This window comes from Manis javanica, chromosome 11 (assembly GCF_040802235.1).
Source record: "Manis javanica isolate MJ-LG chromosome 11, MJ_LKY, whole genome shotgun sequence".
NCBI lineage: Eukaryota > Metazoa > Chordata > Mammalia > Pholidota > Manidae > Manis > Manis javanica.
The window spans coordinates 94,105,117-94,128,475 of NC_133166.1; the positions used below are offsets into that span (position 1 = coordinate 94,105,117).

The 23,359-nt window shown below is 37.8% G+C and overlaps 1 protein-coding gene across 3 annotated transcripts in view; it reads left to right on the forward strand.

Moving 5' to 3' along the window:
* Nucleotides 1-23,359, forward strand: part of PLA2G4A (phospholipase A2 group IVA) — a 169,665-nt gene that overhangs the window by 20,713 nt on the left and 125,593 nt on the right. The window contains exon 1 of one of the 3 annotated variants that reach the window (XM_017681139.3): nt 11,816-11,921. The exons of 1 other annotated variant lie outside the window; for it this stretch is intronic. The gene's annotated coding sequence lies outside the window, so the exon portion shown is untranslated. Of the gene's footprint in view, nt 1-11,815; nt 11,922-23,359 lie in introns of those variants that run through there. One more of the 3 variants, XM_037009887.2, reaches the window with a different exon arrangement.

The following is a 23,359-nucleotide window of genomic DNA, read 5'->3' on the forward strand; positions in this document are numbered from 1 at the left end:
TGCCCAGCAAAAGAATCAACACAATGAACAGACAACCTACAGAATGGGAAAATGTTTGCAAATCATATATCTGATAAGGAGTTAATATTCAAAATATGTAAAGAATTCATGTAACTCAATAGCAGACCCAAATAACCCAATTTAAAAATGGGCCAAGAAAACCTGAATAGATGCTTTTCCAAAGAAGATACAATTGGCCAACAAATATGTGAAAAGTTCCTCAACAATGCTAATCATGAGGGAAATGCAAACCAAACCACAGTGAGAAATCACTTCACATATATTGGAATGGTCATCAGCAGAAAGACAAGAGATAATACCTGCCGGCAAGGATGTGGGGAAAAGGGACCCCTTGTGCATTGTTTGTGGATTATAAATTGGAATAGCCACCAAGAAAACAGTATGGAGGTTCCTGAAAAAAATTAAAAATAGACGTACCATATGATCCAGCAATTCCACTTCTGGGAATATATCTGAAGGAAACAGAAATACTATGTAGAAGAGATATCTGCACCCCAAAGTTCATAGCAGTATTTTTTACAATAGTCAAGACATGGAAAAAACCTAAGTGTCCATAGAAAAATAAAGAAATGGTGAGATACACACACACACACAAAATAGAGTATTATCCAACCATAGAAAAGAAGGAAATCCTGCCATTTGTGACAACATGGATGGACCTTGAAAACATTATGATAAATGAAATAAGTCAGAGAAAGACAAACACTTTTCTCACTTTATGTGGAGTCTAAAGAAAAACAAATACCAAACTCATAAAAAATGATATCAGGAGGAGGAGCCAAGATGGCGGCGTGAGTAGAGCAGTGGAAATCTCCTCCCAAAACCACATAGAGCTATGAAAATATAACAAAGAAAACTCTTCTTAAAATAGAGATCAGAGGACACAGGACAACATCCAGACCACATCCACACCTGCAAGAACCCAGCGCCTTGCGAAGGGGGTAAGATACAAGCCCCGGTTTGGTGGGATCCAAGTGCCCCTCCCCCCGGCTCCTGGTGGGTGGAAACCGGAGCGGTTTTTTTTTTTTTTTTTTTTTTTTTTGGTGAGTGCTTTTTGAAAGCCTTAAAGGGACAGGGACCCCAATACCAGTGAAACAGGGCAGCAAGACCAGTGAGTGGGTGCCTGAGACCGGCGCCTGAGGACAAAGAAAATTGCACGTTTTTCCCAGTACTGGGGAGGCAGGGTGGCAGGACCGGTGAGTGGGTGCCTGAGACCGGCGCCTGGGGACAGGGAAAATCGCGCGTTTTTCCCAGTACTGGGGAGGCAGGGCGGTGGGACCGGTGGGCGGGTGCCTGGGGCCGGCACCTGAGGACAAAGAATATGGTGCACTTTTCCCTTTTTTTTTCTTTTTTTTTGGTGAGTGCTTTTTGGAAGCCTTAAAGGGACAGGGACCCCAATGCCAGGGAGGTGGGGCGGCAGGACCGGTGAGCGGGTGCCTGGGACCGGTGCCTGAGGACAAAGAAAATCGCGCGTTTTTCCCTTTCTTTTGGCGAGTGCTTTTTGGAAGCCTTGGAGGGATGGGGACCCCAATACCAGGGAGGCAGGGCAGCAAGATCGGTGGGCGGGTGCCTGGCGGATAAAGAAAATCGCGCGTTTCTCCCTTTTTTTTTCTTTTTGGCTAGTGCTTTTTGGAGGCCTTAGGGGGACAGGGACTCCAGTGCTAGGGAGGAAGGACGGCAGGGCGGGTGGGCGGGTGCCTGGGACCGACGCCTGAGGACAAACAATATTGCGCGTTTTCCCCTAATTTTTTTTTTGGCGGGTGCTTATTGGAAGCTGTGAAGGGACAGGGACCCCAGTGCTAGGGAGGCAGGGCAGCAGGACCGGTGAGCAGGTGCCTGGGACCGGCGCAGAAAACCGTGCGTTTTTTCCTTTTTTTTTTTTTTTTTCCTCTTTCATTGGGGCTTTTGTTGTTTTGGTTTGGAGAGTGCTTTTTGGAAGGCTTAAAGGGGCAGGACAGGACACTTAGACCAGAGGCCCAGAATCTGGGGATCTCTGGGCACTCTAACCCCCTGGGCAACAGGGAGCACAGAGGCCCCTTACGGAGATAAATAGCCTCCCGGCCACTCCCCCTTCAACGGGGCTCCACCATTTTGGAGGAGCAGCCCCAGCCAGGCCACGCCCACAGCAACAGCGGAGATAAACTCCATAGCAAACAGGCAGGTAGCAGAAGTCCTGTCTGTGCACAGCTGCCAACCATAGGCCACTAGAGGTCGCTATTCTCCCAGGAGAGGAAGGCCACAAACCAACAAGAAGGGAAGCTCTTCCAGCCGTCACTCATACCAGCTCTGCAAACTATCTCTATCACCATGAAAAGGCAAAACTACAGGCAGACAGAGATCACAGAGACAACACCTGAGAAGGAGACAGACCTAACCAGTCCTCCTGAAAAATAATTCAAAATAAAAATCATGAACATGCTGACAGAGATGCAGAGAAAAGTGCAAGAGCAATGGGATGAGATGCAGAGAAAAATGCAAGAGCAGTGGGATGAAGTCTGGAGGGAGATCACAGATGTCAGGAAGGAGATCACAGAAGTGAAACAATCCCTGGAAGGATTTATAAGCAGAATGGATAAGATGCAAGAGGCCATTGAAGGAATAGAAACCAGAGAACAGGAACGTATAGAAGCGGACATAGAGAGAGATAAAAGGATCTCCAGGAATGAAACAACACTAAGAGAACTATGTGACCAAGCCAAAAGGAATAATATTCGTATTATAGGGGTACCAGAAGAAGAAAAAAGAGGAAAAGGGATAGAAAGTCTCTTTGAAGAAATAATTGCTGAAAACTTCCCCAAACTGGGGGAGGAAATAATCGAACAGACCATGGAATTACACAGAACCCCCAACAGAAAGGATCCAAGGAGAACAACACCAAGACACATAGTAATTAAAATGGCAAGGATCAAGAACAAGGAAAGGGTTTTAAAGGCAGCTAGAGAGAAAAAGGTCACCTATAAAGGAAAACCCATCAGGCTAACATCAGACTTCTCGACAGAAACCCTACAGGCCAGAAGAGAATGGCATGATATACTTAATGCAATGAAACAGAAGGGCCTTGAACCAAGGATACTGTATCCAGCACATCTATCATTTAAATATGATGGCGGGATTAAACAATTCCCAGACAAGCAAAAGCTGAGGGAATTTGCTTCCCACAAACCACCTCTACAGAGCATCCTACAGGGACTGCTGTAGATGGGAGCACTCCCAAAAAGAGCACAGAACAAAACACACAACATATGAAGAATGGAGGAGGAGGAATAAGAAGGGAGAGAAGAAAAGAATCTCCAAACAGTGTATATAACAGCTCAATAAGCGAGCTAAGTTAGGCAGTAAAATACTAAAGAAGCTAACCTTGAACCTTTGGTAACCACAAATCTAAAGCATGCAATGTCAATAAGTACATATCTCTCAAGTCACCCTAAATGTAAATGGACTTAATGCACCAATCAAACGATACAGAGTAATAGAATGTATAAAAAAGCAAGACCCATCTATATGCTGCTTACAAGAAACTCACCTCAAACCCAAAGACAAGCACAGACTAAAAGTAAAGGGATGGAAAAACATATTTCAGGCAAACAACAGTGAGAAGAAAGCAGGGGTTACAGTACTAATATCAGACAAAATAGACTTCAAAACAAAGAAAGTAACAAGAGATAAAGAAGGACACTACATAATGATAAAGGGCTCAGTCCAACAAGAGGATATAACCATTCTAAATACATATGCACCCAACACAGGAGCACCAGCATTTGTGAAACAAATAATAACAGAACTAAAGAGGGAAATAGACTGTAATGCATTCATTTTAGGAGACTTTAACACACCATTTGCCCCAAAGGATAGATCCACCAGGCAGAAAATAAGTAAGGACACACAGGCACTGAATAACACACTAGAACAGATGGACCTAACAGACATTTATAGAACTATACATCCAAAAGCAACAGGATATACATTCTTCTCAAGTGCACATGGAACATTCTCCAGAATAGACCACATACTAGCTCACAAAAAGAGCCTTAGTAAATTCCAAAATATTGAAATTCTACCAACCAATTTTTCAGACCACGAAGGTATAAAAGTATAAATAAATTCTACAAAGAAAACAAAAAGGCTCACAAACACATGGAGGCTTAACAACATTCTTCTAAATAATGGATCAATGAACAAATCAAAATAGAGATCCAGGAATATATAGAAACAAATGACAACAACAACACTAAGCCCCAACTTCTGTGGGACGCAGCAAAAGCAGTCTTAAGAGGAAAGTATATACCATTCCAGGCATACTTGAAGAAGGAAGAACAATCCCAAATGAATAGTCTAACATCACGATTATCGAAACTGGAAAAAGAAGAACAAATGAGGCCTAAAGTCAGCAGAAGGAGGGACATAATAAAGATCAGAGAAGAAATAAACAAAATTGAGAAGAATAAAACAGTAGCAAAAATCAACGAAACCAAGAGCTGGTTCTTTGAGAAAATAAACAAAATAGATAAGCCTCTAGCCCAACTTCTTAAGAGAAGAAGAGAATCAACACAAATCAACATAATCAGAAATGAGAATGAAAAAATCACGACAGACTCCACAGAAATACAAAGAATTATTAAAGACTACTATGAAAACCTATATGCCAACAAGCTGGAAAACCTAGAAGAAATGGACAACTTCCTAGAAAAATACAACCTCCCAAGACTGACCAAGGAGGAAACACAAAAGTTAAACAAACCAATTACGAGCAAAGAAATTGAAACGGTAATCAAAAAACTACCCAAGAACAAAACCCTGGGGCCGGACGGATTTACCTCGGAATTTTATCAGACACACAGAGAAGACATAATACCCATTCTCCTTAAAGTGTTCCAAAAAATAGAAGAAGAGGGAATACTCCCGAACTCATTCTATGAAGCCAACATCACCCTAATACCAAAACCAGGCAAAGACCCCACCAAAAAAGAAAATTACAGACCAATATCCCTGATGAATGTAGATGCAAAAATACTCAATAAAATATTAGCAAACACAAGTCAACAGTATATCAAAAGGATCATACACCATGACCAAGTGGGATTCATCCCAGGGATGCAAGGATGGTACAACATTCGAAAATCCATCAACATCATCCACCACATCAACAAAAGAAAGACAAAAACCACATGATCATCTCCATAGATGCTGAAAAAGCATTTGACAAAATTCAACATCCATTCATGATAAAAACTCTCAGCAAAATGGGAATAGAGGGCAAGTACCTCAACATAATAAAGGCCATATATGATAAACCCACAGCCAGCATTATACTGAACAGCAAGAAGCTGAAAGCATTTCCTCTGAGATCGGGAACCAGACAGGGATGCCCACTCTCCCCACTGTTATTTAACATAGTACTGGAGGTCCTAGCCATGGCAATCAGACAAAACAAAGAAATACAAGGAATCCAGATTGGTAAAGAAGAAGTTAAACTGTCACTATTTGCAGATGATATGATACTGTACATAAAAAACCCTAAAGACTCCACTCCAAAACTACTAGAACTGATATCGGAATACAGCAAAGTTGCAGGATACAAAATTAACACACAGAAATCTGTAGCTTTCCTATACACTAACAATGAACCAATAGAAAGAGAAATCAGGAAAACAATTCCATTCACTATTGCATCAAAAAGAATAAAATACCTAGGAATAAACCTAACCAAAGAAGTGAAAGACTTATACTCTGAAAACTACAAGTCACTCTAAAGAGAAATTAAAGGGGACACTAATAAGTGGAAACTCATCCCATGCTCATGGCTAGGAAGAATTAATATCGTCAAAATGGCCATCCTGCCCAAAGCAATATACAGATTTGACGCAATCCCTCTCAAATTACCAGCAACATTCTTCAATGAATTGGAACAAATAATTCAAAAATTCATATGGAAACACCAAAGACCCCAAATAGCCAAAGCAATCCTGAAAAAGAAGAATAAAGTAGGGGGGATCTCACTCCCCAACTTCAAGCTCTACTACAAAGCCATAGTAATCAAGACAATTTGGTACTGGCACAAGAACAGAGCCACAGACCAGTGGAACAGATTAGAGACTCCAGACATTAACCCAAACATATATGGTCAATTAATGTTTGATAAAGGAGCCATGGACATACAATGGCAAAATGACGGTCTCTTCAACAGATGATGCTGGCAAAACTGGACAGCTACATGTAGGAGAATGAAACTGGACCATTGTCTCACCCCATATACAAAGGTAAACTCAAAATGGATCAAAGACCTGAATGTAAGTCATGAAACCATTAAACTCTTGGAAAAAAACATAGGCAAAAACCTCTTAAACATAAACATGAGTGACCTCTTCTTGAACATATCTCCCCAGGCAAGGAAAACAACAGCAAAAATGAGCAAGTGGGACTACATTAAGCTGAAAAGCTTCTCTACAGCGAAGGACACCATCAATAGAACAAAAAGGAACCCTACAGTATGGGAGAATATTTTCATAAATGACAGATACGATAAAGGCTTGACATCCAAAATATATAAAGAGCTCACGTGCCTCAACAAACAAAAAACAAATAACTCAATTAAAAAATGGGCAGAGTGGAACAGATTAGAGACTCCAGACATTAACCCAAACATATATGGTCAATTAATGTTTGATAAAGGAGCCATGGACATACAATGGCAAAATGACGGTCTCTTCAACAGATGATGCTGGCAAAACTGGACAGCTACATGTAGGAGAATGAAACTGGACCATTGTCTCACCCCATATACAAAGGTAAACTCAAAATGGATCAAAGACCTGAATGTAAGTCATGAAACCCTTAAATAGAATTCGTGCCTCATATCGAATTTACCAAGTATCATAATTCCTCCAGGTGGTAAAGATACCTCGAGACAAGTGCTGGGCATAGAAGCCACAGGGCATAAATCTGCAAAGAAGTAAAAAGCTAACCTTTTCAAACAATATGGCTTCTCTCTCACTTACCAACTTTACATTTCCCTGTATGGCCCCGGAAGATGACTGGTTAGCCAGAGACGGGTAAGATTCCTCAAGGGAGGAACAACCTAAGACAGGCACAGTCGCAGGGGGGCCATCAGGTGAGAATTTGGGGATCAACAGAGGTGAGGCTCAGAACCTCACCCCCCCTGCTTTGAGAGAAAGCTTCTGCATCCGTGGATGTTTTATTGCCCTTGTCTTGCTCGGATTAGCACATAGGCTACAGGCACACACCTGATCATCTGCAATTGCTCTCTTACAACGCTAAACTATGTTTTCTAACTTTATCTCACATCTACCTACCACTTCAGCATTTTATTAAAAATAAAAATAAGAATAAGAATAAGAATAAAGGGAGAAATGTGGGATCCACATATAAATCAAGTATAAAAATCAAATGAATATTCATATTTGACCTGATTGTTTATAGTTCATAATGCGTGATCAAAACCAAAAGTTTCTGTGATGAATGCCCTGTACTGTTTACCATGTAAGAACTTATTCACTATGTAAGAATTCGTTCACCATGTAAGAACTTGTTCGTTATGCTTCAGAAGATTGGAGGCTGACGAGAATTAGGCTTGAGATGGATTAATGATTGTGCATTGAGCATTGACCCCCCTATACAGAATTTTATTGTTGTTAACAACCATTTGATCAATAAATATGAGAGATGCCCTCTCAAAAAAAAAAAATGATATCAGATTTGTCGTTTTAAGAGGCAGGTTGTGGAGGGTGGGAGTGTTAAATGAAAGTAGTCCAAAGGTATAAAATTCCAGTCATAAGTAAGTACTGGGGATATGATGTATAACATAATGACTATAGTTAACACTGTTGTACAGTATATCTGAAAGTTACTATGAGATTAAATCATAAAAGTTCTCATCACCAGGAAAATATTTTTTTTCTTTTTTCTTTTGTATCTATAGATGATGGATGTTAACTAAATTTATTGTAATCATTTCACAATATATGTAAGACAAGTCATGCTGTACATCTTAAGCTATATGTCAATGACATCTCAAAAAAACTGGAAAAACAAATAAACAAACAACAGCAAACAGAAGAGTTTGTCCAAAAACTTCAGCTTCTTGTTTCCTTAATAGTTTTTTTTTAAACGTATTTTACAGAAGAATGAATGCTATTATTATTAGATAACGTTCTGCCTATTCAAAATGGTGACGGTGATGTCGGTTAAACTCGTTTTATATTATGTATGTTAAAAAAACTGGAAAAAAAAAGCCACGGACTTTGAATTCAGGAAGACATGAATTTGGATCTCTGCTCAAAGACTCAGTAATTACGTTGGGCGATTCAATCAACTTGTGCCTTAGCTTCTTGTTTATAAAATGTGGGTGATAACCTGCCATAGTGCAGTTGAAAATTAAATGAAATTGCACAGATATGTTTTCTGAAACTTCAGTAAATGATTGCTGTTCTCCTCTCCTGTTCCTTCTTGTGTGCTTCCCAATCTCCCCTTTCTGTCTACATCTCTTTGGACATCCAGGATGTTCTCCATCCATCCACAAAGAAACATATAAATATTAACTTCTCCATTTCACATCAAAACTTGCCCCTTCAATTAATTGTGGATTTGAGGTGACATTTGGTTGCAAAATGTTAGTTTTGCTTATAATAGTGAAAATATTAGAGACAGCATATCTTGAAATCAGTTATCTTTTAAGAAATTATAATGCAGCCATACACTGTAATATTATACAACCACTAAAAATATCTTATTGGCATGGAAAAATCCTTCCAGCATGCTCTGAATAGGGAGAAATAGAGATTCCAAAACAGTGTATTTGTAAAATGATATTATGAATTATATGTACATGCATAAAATAAAAAAACAGAATGATATACCATAAAATGCTTAACCATTATTATCCCTTAGTGGTGGGACATGCAGTTTTTATTCTTTTTCTATATAACAAGGTGAAGTAGCTATGACTTCCATAACATAAGATAAAAGAAATGTATTTATTTTCCTAGGTTGAAGTTAAGACTATTTCTAGCCCCCAGCTAGCCAGGAATTTTAATATCAAGCATTTATTGAAACTTCTTTCCACTTAAAAATCTTCAAGTTTGTGCTAGTGTCCTGTGGATCTTGTAAAATTCTAAAAATTTAAATAGAATCCTCTGGCTTTGGTATATTCTGCTTACCAATAATTGTAAGATAAATTCTAGCCAAAATAAGCAGGCGAAGAGAGGCAGCAAAGGGCCAGGCAGTTCATTTGAACGCAAACACCCGGGCGAGATTTATGATGGAAAGGGGAGCAGGCAGAGAAATTTTCCAGCAAAGTAATAATGGAGTGAAGCCTTGAATAATGAGTAGGGTTATTTCAGTGAAATTTAAGGGAAAAGTGTGGAAGGCGAATAGTCCTGTCTTGAAAGAGAGTAAGGGTCGATTAGTTGGATGCCAAAAAGAAAGTAGGTGAGAATTACTTCGATTTTCTTTAATTCCAGTGTCTTAGTAACGTGATTTTGTTTATACATAGAGGAATGAGTTATATTAATGACATTCATAGATAAATAGTAACAATACCAGCTTACTATTTTTCTATAAGTATAGTTGCATTATGGATGAGAATACTCACAGCTAGTAGTGGATAAGAGGAACATGTTATGATCAGCAATTATTAGCACACTTAGAGAGTGTTCATTAACGTGCTGGCTAATTATTTTCTTGGATTTATGGATTTAACTATCAATAGTATCTCATTCCGCACGTCTAAGTTCACAGGAGACAAATCACTTCCATGTAGAGTACATGATAGGTGCAGTGGAAGTGATAAAAAAAGAGAACAGAAAGCTACTGCATGTGAAGGGAGAAAAAAACCAATCAAGTTCTTCTTTCTGCATTTTGAGCCATAGGTTTCGAAAACTAGGTACATCTTTGTTACCTAATTCTGCCAGTTTTGAGGCTATTCCTTTGCTTACTTATCCAGTACTAAAATTAACTTATTATTCTCAGTCTAAAATTTTTAGATGTTGATAATTAATAGCAAGTGGCATGAAATTCTTTGGCAATAATGCAAAAGGGATTAGATTTAAAGAGGCTGCTACGATGTCGCTCAGCTTCAGATGCGTTGCGCATGTACTCCTTCTCCTAACTCATCTTCACTGACGGTCAGGCTCGGGGAAGAGGGGTCGTCGGAACTATTTGACCCACCCTAAGCCCGTGGTAGGCTGGGAAGGCAGGCTCTCTCTTACCTGAGGTGGAGGTGGAGCTTCTTTCCAGCAGGCTAATACTGGAAATATTTTTGGAAGAAATGGGACTAAGTGAAGACAGTAAATCTGAACTTGTACCATCCGTCTGTGTGAAAAGGGAGATCTCAGGTAGGGAACCAAAGTGGATGTGGGAATGGAGGCCACAGAACCTAGAATGGACAATGGGAGGTGGTCTACATCACTTACAGAAGGAGGAGACATACCTGCAGAAGATTTCGTTCACTCCAAGCATGGAGATGGGCCAGTGTGATTTAGTAAGGTTGGAAAGAGGCAAACACCTCCCCATGTGTTTAAACCATAGCTATAACAAACTGGTATTTTCTTTGAAAGCATTAATACAGCATTTTTCTTATCTTTAACATGTGGCACACTACTGAATACCCTCTCCGAATATTAAGAGGTACAACCTTTTATTATAAACTGACTCTAGCACTAAGAAGTTGCTTTTCAAGGAGGTCTTTCTTTATCAGTCTTTCTTCATCTTAGGATGAACATACCCAACAAAATATATTCTTTCTTTCACCATTGGTACCTGGGGTAAAAAGGTGAAAAGTAGCATTGTGCGCTCTGTTCCTCTATTTAGCGCAGCATCTTTCAAGAAATTTGGGGTCATTGGAAAGAGAAAGATCTTGATCCCCATGAGATACTACAGGCCTTTTTATGAAGGTGAGATTTGTAATATATCAGGTTGAATTTATAGGAGAAAATAAAAACAAAGAGGAGTTGAATCTTGGGCTACAGGAGCTGCTAATTCTGAAGATTTAATGATGGAGGCTGAAGAAATTACATTCTTTGAAAATGTTAGAAGACAGCTGGGAGAGTGTGCTCGGTATCTGAAAGAAGGCAAAATATAAAAGATCCTGTATCTGAAAACAAGATATACTAAATGAGTACGTCAGTCTTTAAAAACACAAATCTATTCATGTGGAATTTGGATAAATTTAAACAGTACGCCCTCTTTACTACAGAGATATCGAGTATTTGAATTTATATTGCAAATTTGTAATTCAACCTGATTTGATATTTTCCCCTCCCAAATCTTAACTTATTGATATGCCATTACTCTCAAAGTTACAAACACACACTTATCAACTCAGATGTTTTGAATTTGGGGAGGAAATACTTGAAAAGATTTGATTTCTTAAGTGGTTTTACATTGTTCATCTTCAAAATGTACATTTTTATATTTTGAGTTTGTTATAAACTTTGCCTTTTTAAAGAATGCAGAAATGCTCTAGGTTATTCCTTTTTTCAATTTTGTCCATACTTGTTTGGAAAAAAAAAGAGGAAGCAATAACTACTTAAGGACAAGAAGTACTTCCAGAAACACATGCACACATGCACACACTAGCATCCGTGTAATTTAGGACCTGTTAACTTGTGTAGTATTTAAGCATGTTTTCTGATTTCAAACTCCTGGTTCTGACAAGTAACAAATTACATTTAAGATATTAGCTTCTGTGAGAAAGCCTCTTTCCCTCGCTTCCTCTTTAATTCCACCTTAAAACATCTGCGAAGACTAAAGGAAACAGCCCACATTTTAGCCCCTCCTACTCAGGATAAGACTTGAATTTCTCTGTGGTCCCTGGCTGGAAAGCGATCCTGACAGAAAGCTAGAGGCATTAAGGAGCTGAAGGATCTCATGTAACTCTGAGAACTGTAAGCATTATTTTACTCCATTTTTCTCTCCCACTCTCCTTAGCTTTTAGTTTGTATCTGACTTGGAAGAAAGGACAGAGGACAGAGGGAAACCTAGTATTCACTGCTTTAAGAAGTCTGCGTGTCCTCTGCCTTTTTGAATGAGACACGGTTCAGGGAACTTTATTTCCTTGTAACAAATGCCAGTTTGCATTTGGGGGTCTTAGTGTACTGTGGAATCAAACGGTAAGGTGTTTCCTTCACTAACAGCTCCCGAAGAAAGCAAGCAGCTTTTCTAGGGGCGGTGAGGTAGGGAAATTAGAGCCCCACGTGATTTCACCCATGTTCCCCATCCCTGAACTTGAGCAGCGCTGCTTGACAGCCCTAACGATCCCTAGGGAGTAACTTGCTGACTTCTTTAAGTTTTAATTAAAAGATAGTCATTTCGGTTACTTATGCAGAACATTCCTGGGTATTTAACTGTGTTGCAGTGTTATGCAAAAAGAAAGACAATATTGAAAAATTAACTGTAAAAAGACTGATATTCTGATTTGCCCTTCCTCTAAGGTATTTGACAGGCCAAGAGAATAGAGCTCAGAACTAGATACTGGAGAAGATTTGATCAAATAATAAAGCTAACTTTTGAGTGTGAATACTATTTTAGTAATTTTGTTTTAGAAAATGCAGTGAAAAAGACATTTGGGTTTGAAATAAAGTGGCTTAACATATCTTAGTCTCCTACAACTTATAATTACTTTAGTCTTAGAAATAGTGATTTCATCTCAAAAACTGGAACAAGAAATGCTCTTCACACTGGTTGATGATTTAAGCATTTATTCAGCTAAGGCAGATGGAGTGTACCAGAAGCATACCATTTGGATGGTGTTAATTCTGTTACGATATTTGCATATGTAACCCTTTGGGTTCGAGGAGAATTTGCGTTTCATTTTGTTTCTGTTTGTTGCATAGATTTGAAATTGTAGCTCAGGAGATATTTGCAGGGGATAGTAGTGACACAAATCCTGTTAAGAGTTTTAAACTGTATTCCAGAGGTCTCTAGATCTTGCCAGTCAAGTTTGAGGTAAGGAAAAGAAGCAGATATTCGCTTATTTTATTGAGCAGAGGAAGAGTTAAATTTTAAGTTAAGCAATACTTGTGAAATACATAGAGAAGTGTTCAATCTGCATTTGCTCAGAGCAGGTTTACAAACTTCCTGTACCGGAAGCACATTTTATAGGACAAGAAACTAAGCCATCTATTTAATAATTTTCCTTTTCTAATTAGACTTCAATGCAAAATACAAAAAAAGTGACTTACAGTGTTGAAATGCTCCATTTTGAAGTCACTTTTGAAGTATTTTGCATTTATGATTAACTAGGAATAAGAAAGTTATTAAATAGATTTCTCAGTACCTGATTAAGTTTATTCCATACAGACCATTTAGCCTGTAGTATTAACCCAAGGTTATCATTGCTAGCATCACTGCTTAGAAAGCAAAGCCATAAAACCAAATCATTTGCATTAAAAAAATACATTCCAGGAATAAAAAAGAGGAAGACACAATTAACAGTAGTTCCTTTTTCTCTTGAAAACCTTTTATTTACCATCATTTCCCCCCTCCTCCTCTGGCTTGTTATTCTCAAACTTTTTTATTTTTAAATTACAGACCCTGTTACAAATCTTACAAAAGCTATAAACCCCAGAGTAATGCACATATGCTCTTCACACTTGCACACATTTGGAAACATCTTTAAGAATTGTACAAACTCCACAGAACAATTTGTGTCACATAAAAAGGCAGCATTTCTTAAACCTTTGAAGTTTTCTGATAACATTGAATACTTAGCAAATCATTTTACTTATAAGTAAAGAACTGCCTAACAGTGAATTTTGCAGTGCCCATATTGTCACTTTTTCATTATGTGTCTGGAATCTAAGCAGTTTGGTGTAATAGAAAAATTACATGCCTGGACACCAAGTGACCTAACTTCTACACTCAACCCCTATCATAATTAGCTGTACAATATTAAGCTGGCCATTTTTCTATAATATCTGTTACGTATTATTGCTGTGAAATAAGTAAAACAATAGGAAAATAAGATGTGAATGTTTTTAATTGGATTGTGGGATGTCTATATTTGCAGCTTTTATCCCAAAATTCCTAATGATATTTCCCAGCATGATTATGCTTTATAATATTCTGATTTATTACAGATGGAATTCATTAAATATTGAAAATTGCAAAGAAGAAAAAGACAAAATTACCTGTAATCCCTCCGAAGGGATTCCTTGTTTTAAAATGTCATTCATTTATTTAGTTGATCAACAAATATTTGTTAAGTAACTAGCATGCATCAACACAGAGACAAGGAAGTAGTAATCTACTACACATCTGCTTAAACCTCTAGACATTTTTCTACACCTATACTCATATGTAGATTTTATAAAACTATAATCACATTTGTTAAATGATAAGCTGAGACACATTAAACATTTTAAGAGTTTATTTGAGCAAAAGTCAATTAGAATGGGGAAGTGCCAAACCAAAATGGCTTAGAAGTGTTTGACAGGATATCAGGGGAGAGACTTAGAGAGTAAAATTGGAAGCACATAGGAAATTATTGATTGCCTACAGCTTAATGCCTAATTGGCTGCTGTGATTGGCTGTCCTTAGGTTTCAATTTTGTAACTTCGAGGCATGTCCAGGTTTAGGTTTGGGTGTTATTCTGTTGCCTGACATGGTGTCTGAATCACCATTAGGCCTCCTGTTTAATTAATTTAACACACTGATCATGCTGTTTCATTCAATATTTACCCCTCAATCATTAAATTTTACATTAAAACGTGATTTTTTACACTTGTGTATTATTTTGTATTCATTCATGTCTTAAACATTATTAAGTCTCAATTATGACAATTTATCCATGAATAAGAGTACAGTTCTCACTGTGATGTAAGGTTTAGTCTATGGAAATGTTGTACTGGCCAATTCTAAATGTTGGATATTTAGGTGGATTACAGTTTTCCACTAATACAAACAATGTTTCAGCTAGGAACTCTTATATAAATGTTTGTACACGTCTTTGTTTACTTCCTTTGGATAGATTCTTAAAAGACTATTTTCCAAGTTCTAACAAAAGTTCCACTGCTTATGAGTTATGAGATCATAAGTCTATTGCTTTATCAGAATGTTCTTTTCTCAACTGTAAAATAAGAATAACAATGATTGAATATTTGGGGGATTCCCAAAAATAGAAAATATCATGAAGGGCTAGTTGTTATTTTTGTCATTTTGCTCTTCAGGTTATATCTACTTATAAGCAGTATAATAGAGTAGAATTTCTCTAAGCCAGCACTGTATTATCTATCACTCAAACAGAACAAACAACAAATGCCAAAATTTAAACAATTGTTATATGAAAATGGTATCTTGTTTAAATTTTCATGTGTTTCAGAAATAAGGTTTAACAATTCTCATAGTGGCCCATTTATATGTCTATGTTTAGAAATTGCCTTGTTCAGTGTGATAAATCCTTTTACAGTTTTGATTTGTGATATGGTAAATATCAGTAGATATAACTGGCATAATCAAAGGCACCTTGATGTCTTCAATAACTTTGAAGAGTATTAAGGGTCCTACCCCTTAAAGGCTACATTTTGAACTCGAAATAGAAATTCTGTGAACATTGCTTTCCTCAGTTTTGGAGAATTAGTCTTACTGTTTCCTGAAACCTATTGTTTATGAATAGGTGAGATACATAGAAAAATGAATGCAAGTCCCTTTTATTTTTATTGACTGTCATATTCTACAAAAGAACTTGAAGAGGGGTCAGAGAAGAGGGCCAAACACTCAGACCCTCAGAGAGTCTTCCACAGCCCCAGGAATATGCAGACTTGCTCAGTGCAGTGAAGGTGAAAGTAGATTAGCAATGACATGATGATTCTTATAAGAATTTTGTAAGAAAAATAGCACCTATGTTTGCCAAGAACCAACTTAGAGAAAATCAACTTAAGTTTTAACGAGCTCTATCTTCTACTCCTTAGGGGAATCAAAAGGTTGGTTCTGGAGTTCTATCCAAAGAAGACAAAAATAGAGCAGATACCATCACCTGCATTTGATGTACTAATCTTTGGGGACCATCACTGGCTTGATGTTACAGAGATGTGCCAAATTTTTGCTACTCTTGATACACGATTCTCAGTTGTTTGGTTCTCTCTGATTCTCAGTCACCCTTACAGCCTTCTTTGAAGCCACGGTTTATCTCCTCCTTTTTTACAAGTATGAAATAAGCTTAAATAATTCATTGCTCACCATAAGTAGATTTCCAAAGCTGTACTACCAGGCTAATCACTAATTTAATGAGTTCAAACGACTTTAGAGAAACTTAGCAAACTCATCTAAGTGATTCTGATCAGAGCTTAACAACCACGGGTTACAGATGGTAAGCTGGTAGGCCAAGTCACACTCATTTTTCTTCCCATTTGCTTCTTATACATGGAGTTGTGAATCTTCCACTCCCTTTTCTTTAATATTCCTCTTCATTTGCTTGACTTCTGGAGTCTGCAGGAAAATTTAGGTATTTTTAGACACCTGTATATTTTGATTTAGAAAACAAATGTCCATAATATCTGTAATTTCAGTATTCTGTGATATAGAAAACTCAGGTATTTTTAACACTTGGCTTATACTTGCTTCATTTTTTATTTTGTTATAATTTAATTTATAGTCTGTTTTCTGATTACCTAGATTGAAAAATATATCAGAGAGCCAATGATATCTCTTTAGTTCATAAAGAAACTGCTTAAGAGCTTCATCACAAAACTCCTTAAATTAGCAGGGCAGGTATCCACATTTTACAGATTTGAAAAGAGAGATGTTGAAAATTCTTATCATTTGCTTCATATCCAAGTCTTATGATTTGCATTTTGGTGCATTTTGTGTGCATCAGTTGATTAATTTATTGTTTTGTATTTTTGGTTTTGGTGTGTGTGATTTAAGGCTGTCAGCTTCTTCCTTATTTCTGTTAACATCAGAAAAATTATAGGGGAAGAACCAGAAAGTACATGTTCCAGCGCATGTTTTCCTATTAACTAAGTTCTTCTGCTCTTGTAACTGGATTACAGACTGACATAGAAGGAGAAGTCGCGCAAACACTTAACAATGACGGGCAAAGTAGTGTATGATTTTGAATTTCCTATTTTGGAACCAGTAAGTATTTTATATTGGTATTTATCACCTTAACAAAATCAAGTCTATGAAGTTTTCTCCAAAAATACAAAATAGACACGTTATGATTACAGAAGGAGTACTAATTTTACAAAAGGTTTTACTTTCATAGGTCACAGTCTTAGAATATTCTAAGTATAAGCTGCAGAGCCTAATGGCTCTTTCTGGCTTTAAATCCTAGCCGGCAGTTGGCATAAAGTATTTATATGAAAATGGTTACTCCGACTTTAGACTTAATCATTTTCAGAAAAAAAAATCATTTTTATTTTACCTTTCCAAACAATCCAGCAGCTTGTGGTAAATCGGATACTCCTTTTCAGGGGTAAAATCCACCATATAGTCATAAAATGATTATTATACATATGTACAAGTTCATAATAAATACTACATAGTAGATCAAGTTTGACTGCTGGATATAACTGGGCCAGTAGAAACATTAGGTCACCAAATGGTTTCTGAATTTTAGTCAGTAAATTGACACATTTCCTATTTGCCCCATACTTTAATGCCCACAGTTTTAGCAAGATTGGCAAGTTGAGTGCAGTACATAGGCAATAAACTGGAATGTTAGACCCTTTATGGAAGGAGATAGTCTTGCTGAATCCTTTTATACGTAATTGTGGAAGAGACAATGTCTTCTTGGGATAGGCTGGGGGCAGATACATGGTGTCTAAGTTTTCTTCAGGCTCTCATTTTTTATTTATTGAAACAAAAGAGTAATCCATTTTGTAGACTTTTAACATGTATTTAATGTATAACATTATGAAAGAATTGAGGAAAGTAGTTTAGAGCAGTTATGTAAGAATTTGTTGAAGAAGAGTTTGGGGAAAAGTGACTAAAGATTCATACGTTGTGGGCACATACCGTGTAGACACCTGCATCTATATTCAAGATATTTTGCTATACATCAGTTCCTTGTTGTATCTACCACAAACCTCAATTTAGTATTGCTTCCTTTCTCTCCTTTCTATTTAATGCTCATGAAGGCAGGGCAGATGAATTTAGGTTGACGTTATGAATTTAGATAGCAAAGAGATTACACTAGGGCATTTCCATAGTTCATAGCAGGGACTTCTAAATCCCTCCTTTCAGTGGACAATAGAAATTCATATTCAGATAATAACTTCAAAGTTTTGTGATATCCTTGGTTGCTAGAAGATGCTACTAACATATTTTAGGAAGATTTCTCAAGGCAAAAACTCTAATTTAAAGAGGTTTCTTGGCTAATTAAAAATGTAATTGCAAAATATTAAGATGGTTATTTATAATCTGCTAGCTGGTATTTAGTTTTTGATGTGGCAACCAGGGAATTGTATTTAAAATATAGAGAAGTTCATGATATTTACATGGGATTTTTTTTCTTATCCTTATCATTAATGATGCCTCTGTTGTTAAAGAAAAGTAATAAAAGAAAGAATCAATTTTGTGAGACTCATTCAGTGTTTGCAGAAATTCTTGCTGTTTAAACTGTTTTAGATGGACAAACTGGCTAGGTTAATTAATACCTTGTGAGCTATTGTCACAATGAACAGAACACTCTTGTATAAATTACCATTTTCTGTGAGGACAATAATTTCTAGATACTCCTTTATGAATATACATAGCCTAGGAAATGTAGCCTAGGAAATGTAGCATAGTAGGAAAATGTATCTTTTCATAGCTAGAAAAAAATAACTGGTATTATTTAGGAATTATTTAGGTATTATTTAGCATTATTTAGCATTATTTAGGTATTATTAGGAAGCAATTTAGATAGTCTGTACTCTCTTTCACTTAAGAATTTTACCTATTAGATAAAAAATAATGCTGATGCTCACATCCACCAGGAATTGTTGCTCGCTGGGTTATGTGTATGTATTCCTTCACCAATTCAGTATATCTTAATTAATACTGACTATATGCCAGACACTGTGCTACACTTAGGACATACCTGGTGAATATTGCAGTCACAGTTAATTCCCTCTTGGAGAATAGATATAATAATTAAACAAACAAACAGATAATAAAGGAAGCAAATGGACTTGGATAGTAGTGGATAATCTAGGGAGGGACAGATGGGAAGGTTTTACAGAGAGATAAAATATAAGCAGAGGTGTGAGGTTTGAGAAGCCAAGCGTGGGAGGTGAATGGAATGAGAATGGTGTGGCTCACGATGCAGAGAACAGCATTTGCAAATGAGCCTGCGAAGAAGCAACCAAGAAATAAGATGCAAACCAGGGAGTCAGGGTGATGTAATGGGAGCAAAAGAAGGGAGGCGGCTCCAGAGAAGCAGAGAGAGAGTGGAGACTACTTTTGGGAACTTGGAAATCATGAGTGGTCTTGATTAAGAGCAGTTTCAGTGGAGCAGTGGGGACAGAGGAAGTGCAAGTGAGACAGCCCGAGGACAGGAGATGGGGACTCAGGACATGGATGCAGTGTAAGCAGAAGGTTCTTTTGAGGCATGTGTCAGGGAAACAGCATAAAAATGGAGATGGAAGGATAAGGGGAGGTGGAGTAGAGGGAAACTGTACCAGGTGCGCCAGTCAGACTACCCAGTACAAAGTGAAGTCGGATAACTGAGGAAAGACAGGCATGGCCACTGTAGTGAAGTACCTGGGGAGAGGGGACTTTGCATCCAGAGAGCCCATGTGGGGCAGGTCTGTAACGGAAGGAGGAACTCTGCCTCCTGTGTGATGGGGAGAAGAACCCAAGAGCACATGCAGAGGAGTTTGCAGATTCGGTGGTGGGAAGATGAGAAGCTGCCCTCTGGTGTTTTCTGTTTTCTCAGTGCTGGGAAATGAGGTCACCAGCTAAGGGTGGGGATGGGGGTGAACTGGGGAACTTGAGCCCAGAAAGAAAGCCATTTTCTAGAGCGGGGATGCAAGTTCCCAAGAGAAACTTAGAAAACTGCTGTGTAGTGTTCAGAGCCTCTTTGAGTTTTGAGAATGTGAATCTAAAGGCCAGTCTGCCGGGTTATGTGGTTTTTCTCCAGCTATGTTTAAATGCTGGCAGCAAACCCAGAGAAGCTACAATGGCTGAGTTCTTCCAGGGTGCAAGTGTTTCAAGAAAGAGAGAGAGAAAATCTAGAAAGCCTTAAAATGAACTACCAGTACACTGGGCAAAAGAAACCAAAACAAACAAAAATGCATAGAAATTGATGCACTTGTAGATACAGATCCTTTTATCTAAGGTCATTATTAACTCTGTAGGGAATAGTCGCCAACTGGCTGGATTTCCAGCATGAATAGGCAGGAAGTGAGTCTTCGTTCCTTTCGGACTCTGGTTGGATTCCTTACAGAGCCAGTTGCTAGTCCCGGTTCTACACTTCAGTGAATCTCCTTTGCCTTTACCTGTTCCAGGAACCATCATGCCAGACTTCTCTTTGTTCACATCCTTGTTGCTAAAATTGTCGTTGTTTTAAGTTCTGGTTGTTTAACCGTGGCCTTGTGTGCCTTTTTTGGACGCCTAGCTAAGTTCTTCTGTCTGGTTTCTATCCCCCACTCCTCAGCTTTTCTCGGTTTTGCTTACTTCTCCAGATTCCCGAGGGCAAATGTGCTTCCTCCAGATAATTCTTTATAGAATTTGAACCGTTATATCCCTACGATACAAAGATGGCTAAAACATTTAGTAATAATGATCAACTATCAAAAAAAAGAGGATCTTTCTTCTACAGCCCTGCTATCAGAATGGTCTTTTTTCAACCTTACATAAATGCTTCATCTTGCAGCTCAAAGTCATTTACCTTTTCTTTTCTTTTTCCATCTGCAGACCTTAGAGAACAGCTAGTTTCCATAAAATATTTTGTTCAAGAACTGAAATAATATTATTGAAATGCTGGCTCTCATATTTCCTCAAAGTTAAAAAAATCTCATTAAAAATTCATTAGGCATTTTTCATAAATCCTCTTAACATGGAAGATCTGTAATTGTACATGCATGATGGCTGGTGCGTCCGTGAATGGTAGTGAGTCTGCGTGGGTCAAGCTGGGCAGCGTGGTGAGAAGCGGAAGCTTTTGTGGTCAGTGCACTTGAGCTTGCTTCTGGCCTGGATGTTTCCCACATGCACTGTCTGGAACTCTGAACGTTCTTCTTTATCTTCCTTTCCACCCCCCTTGGTGACACCGGTCATGAACTGGAAAGTCATTCGGCACTTAATTGCTGGTTCTGCCCGTATTTGTTAGGCTATGGTATAGAGAGAGTTACCTAACTTCTCCCTCTCCCAAATGAAGGGCGTGTCCACAAAATGAAAAGGAGAGTATAGTATTTTGTTAATTTCATATTTTCACAAAACCCATTGAAGCATTGAATCTCACCAGCCGACTCAGATGGCACATTCTTACAGGTCTGATCAGTGTCCTTAGCACTGTTCTCCAGCTTGTTGATCAAAGGCTGAGGAAATGTAAATTTCATATTTTGCAGCAAATGACAGTTTTTCTAGTTCTTTTCAACCTGTGCTTATTATACATAACACCTAAATATTCAGGTGGATAGTACAAAAATAACTTCATTTTTTATCATTTTTACCCTTTATTGTGCTGGAAGTTGTTCTGCCCTCAAAAATTACAATGAACCTTAGAGCTATTCTAGTTACCCCACAGAAGTAGAGGGAAAAATCTGATACAATGCTCCAAAGCATACATAAATATCATTTAAGGGTCTATTAGAATGCATGGACTCCATGCATTTCGATAAAACTGGTTTCCTTTGCAAACTCAATATTTTTATTTCATGAATTTTATAATGTCATATTATATCCAGGGGTCCCTAAGGCTTCACCAGACTGCTGGAGTCATCCAAGATTACAAATGCCTGAGGTTATTCCCCTCAAATGCATACTTTGTATTTACAGAACTCTTAATCCCACAATAGACTGGTTTTCCTGTTTATTTCAGAGGTGGATCGCCATTCACAGTATCTAAAAGCACATTCCTAAAACCTCTTGCAGCCTGAAAAAAGAATGGTGAACTTGAATTCCTGTTACACATTACACAATCCAGGACTTACAGAATGCTCATCTCATGTCTAGTGGTTTGGCTTCCCAGTAACACCTGAAATGGGAGGCTGTGCAGCTCTCCCAGCCTTCCACAATTCCTGCCATGTTTTTCTGTCAATTTTTTCCATTTTGAGATCATAGTCAAACATATGTATTGCAGCTATCAGATGAACCTCACTAGCTGCCTGAAATAGTTGGAAAGTGAAGTAAGCCCCAAATGTCAACCACTTCATCCAGTAATAAAACAGCTCTCATGAAACATTTGAGACAGTGTGACGGTTTTCCTGGGGGTTTTCCCTGGATTGTTTAGAAAATAGATATGGCTTTCCCTGCTGTGGCAATCTTGAATACGTCATGAAAAAAGGCAGCAATTAAGGAGGGAGTGGAACCCTCAACAAAACAGAAATACTCCCTGGGGGAACATATTTGCCGGTCATCTGGTCTGGAGAGAGAAAGCTGTAGAAATAAATGCATTCCTTAAAACATTCTCCTTTTTCTAGCATTCTGGGCCCTGTTGTGAGGTATAGTTAATAACTATTACCACTGAGTGCATCACCATCATCAGTTTAAGTAGAAGGTAGAACATTATTTAACATTTTCTGGAAGGGAACACAGTACGGTTCACACTTGTCAGTGTGACATCACACCATAATGGTCTAGGTGGGAAGGAAGTTTTTAACCAATCCACCTAGTATTTGTAAGCAAATCTAACAGTGATTCAAGCCCAGAAAAGTATAAAAGATGAAAATGACTTCTCTTTTTAAGCTTTATTTGACCAATCATAGAAATTTTTTTCCCCTCAGATTTATATCTTGAGTCTACTGTATACCACCAGACAATAATTTGGCAACTGAAAATTTTGGTCAAATTAAATTATATATATATAATATTATTCATATATATATATATATATGTAATATACCCATATATATATAATCTCTCTATCTATCTATAATGTGTATCCTTTTATATATCTCTCTCTATGCTTATTTCGGGTATGCTGCCTGAGTTTGAGAGGGGCAGGGGATGGGGAACAGCCTTCATAGGGTGTAAAGAGAGAATCCCTGGTTGAGAGTGGAGAGATACGTTCAGCTGTCTCCCTAACCAGGTGAACTTAACTAGATTTGTTTACATCTTGAGGCCTCAGCTTATATATCTGAAAAATGAAATTCTGTCTATAGGGTGACTGACTATTTCTTCTAATTCCAAAATTCTGTGAACTTAAAATACAGCCAGAATGGGCCACTTGTTTCTGGCCACC